The 2,755-nt window shown below is 37.0% G+C and overlaps 1 protein-coding gene and 1 long non-coding RNA gene across 2 annotated transcripts in view; both read right to left on the bottom strand.

Moving 5' to 3' along the window:
* LOC109951991 (uncharacterized) overlaps positions 1–1,209 on the bottom strand; it is a 4,240-nt gene extending 3,031 nt beyond the window's left edge. The window contains exons 1-2 of the long non-coding RNA XR_002273690.1: positions 1,115–1,209; positions 809–1,014 (exon numbers count right to left, since the gene is read on the bottom strand). This is a non-coding gene — a long non-coding RNA (uncharacterized LOC109951991). The remainder of the gene's footprint in view (positions 1–808; positions 1,015–1,114) is intronic.
* Positions 1–2,755, bottom strand: part of LOC109951874 (calsyntenin-2-like) — a 221,980-nt gene that overhangs the window by 119,369 nt on the left and 99,856 nt on the right.

Genomic DNA, 2,755 nt, shown 5'->3' with positions numbered 1-2,755 from the left:
ACCTAAAACCATACTGACAATCAGAGAGGATTTTATGTTTGTCAATAAATGTATCTAATCTGTTATTAAAGAGTTTTTCCAGAATTTTTGAAAATTGTGACAACAGAAAAACCGGCCTATAATTCGTGAAGTTGTGTTTATCACCAGATTTATACAGAGGAATAACCTTTGCAATTTTCATATTGTTAGGGAACTGCCCAAGTCAAAATGACATGTTAAAAATGTGTTAATGGTTTGCATATCTCTTTAATTACTCATTTAACAGTTGTCATGGTGATGCCATCACTATCACTTGATGTTTTGTTATCACATTTATTTACTATCTCTATAATTTCCTTTTCAACTATGGGCTTCAAGAACATAGAACTCATGTTCTTTTCAATTGTATTATTATTTCTAGTGACGGCTGAAGCATCTGTACAAATACTTCAAAACCAATCGTACCAACTGTACAAACCAATCAAATCAAATCAATACTGCAGGTCCTCCTTCTGGAAGGTGACAATGTACAGTTTGGTTCAAACCATTTCAAAGAGGTGTTATATGCTCATACAGCAGGATGTGAGCTGTAGAACTGTAATGCAATACAATAAATTATGTCCTGTAAAATGACCATCAAGTTGAAATAACACCTCTCTAAAGCATTTAAAATAAAACTCATCATAGCCTCAGTGAATGTAGAAGGTCTAGGGCTGTATTAGCAAGGAGTATCAAATAAACTGGGGGATTGAGTGCATTTTACTAATTATCTTGCAACCTGTACACAACAATCACAGCATCAGCTGATGAAACAAAGGACCACATTTACCTGAGCTTCACAGAACAGAGCAGGCCATCTCTCAATGAAGTCTTGGATGGGAGGGCAAAGCTTGGCTACTTGTAGTCTTCGATAGGAGAAGGATTTCTCCATTTTTTCACGAATTATCTTGTCATTGTTTTTCTTCATTATTTCCTTGAGCAAGTCCATTCTTTCCATCTCTAATATTTTACACACCCATCTCATGTTGTGAGCACCTGGAGGGGAAAAAAAAGTCCCAAAACAAATCACGTTACTAAAATACGTTACATAGAACATGTCAAACTGAATTTATAAGTACTAATTTGATCAACTTACCCTGCACCAGCTGTTAAGACCAACTTGCTGATCAAGTCAATTTCTTAGAATGATCTGTAAAATATATCAGGTACAATGTATCAAATGTAATATGCATATAAAGAAACGACGCTTGCAAAAACACTATTCTCCAACTGATATACACATTTGAATTTGAAAAGAAAGCGAGTAATTACTTATTTTGGGTGGGATTCTAAAAGGAGAGACGTTAACAATGCAGATCACAGAGCCACTAATGATGGTAAAATAACTGCACAATACGAACCTAACTTTACAGCACACACTTGACAATTTTATCTGCCGACTGGCAGCAGAGACAGAGCCAGACTGGAAATATGTAAAGTTAGATGCGACCAGCCATCGTGACAGATCATTATCAGCTGTATAGAAACCACTCACCATAGCCTCAGTGAATGTAGAATGTCTAGGGCTGTATTAGCAAGGAGTATCAAATAAACTGGGGGATTGAGTGCATTTTACTAATTATCTTGCAACCTGTACACAACAATCACAGCATCAGCCGATGAAACAAAGGACCACATTTACCTGAGCTTCACAGAACAGAGCAGGCCATCTCTCAATGAAGTCTTGGATGGGAGGGCAAAGCTTGGCTACTTGTAGTCTTCGATAGGAGAAGGATTTCTCCATTTTTTCACGAATTATCTTGTCATTGTTTTTCTTCATTATTTCCTTGAGCAAGTCCATTCTTTCCATCTCTAATATTTTACACACCCATCTCATGTTGTGAGCACCTGGAGGGGAAAAAAAAGTCCCAAAACAAATCACGTTACTAAAATACGTTACATAGAACATGTCAAACTGAATTTATAAGTACTAATTTGATCAACTTACCCTGCACCAGCTGTTAAGACCAACTTGCTGATCAAGTCAATTTCTTAGAATGATCTGTAAAATATATCAGGTACAATGTATCAAATGTAATATGCATATAAAGAAACGAGGCTTGCAAAAACACTATTCTCCAACTGATATACACATTTGAATTTGAAAAGAAAGCGAGTAATTACTTATTTTGGGTGGGATTCTAAAAGGAGAGACGTTAACAATGCAGATCACAGAGCCACTAATGATGGTAAAATAACTGCACAATACGAACCTAACTTTACAGCACACACTTGACAATTTTATCTGCCGACTGGCAGCAGAGACAGAGCCAGACTGGAAATATGTAAAGTTAGATGCGACCAGCCATCGTGACAGATCATTATCAGCTGTATAGCAGTTAAGTGTGTGCTGGCTTTCGCAACGTGCCACTGAAATAATTAAGCAACATTACAGTGCCTTGCGAAAGTATTCGGCCCCCTTGAACTTTGCGACCTTTTGCCACATTTCAGGCTTCAAACATAAAGATATAAAACTGTAATTTTTTGTGAAGAATCAACAACAAGTGGGACACAATCATGAAGTGGAATGAAATTTATTGGATATTTCAAACTTTAACAAATAAAAAACTGAAAAATTGGCCGTGCAAAATTATTCAGCCCCCTTAAGTTAATACTTTGTAGCGCCACCTTTTGCTGCGATTACAGCTGTAAGTCACTTGGGGTATGTCTCTATCAGTTTTGCACATCGAGAGACGGAAATTTTTGCCCATTCCTCCTTGCAAAACAGCTCGAGCTC

Source organism: Monopterus albus, unplaced genomic scaffold, assembly GCF_001952655.1.
Source record: "Monopterus albus unplaced genomic scaffold, M_albus_1.0 scaffold8.1, whole genome shotgun sequence".
Lineage (NCBI taxonomy): Eukaryota > Metazoa > Chordata > Actinopteri > Synbranchiformes > Synbranchidae > Monopterus > Monopterus albus.
Note: the sequence above shows the minus strand (reverse complement) of the source record. Positions and strands in the feature narration are given on the sequence as shown.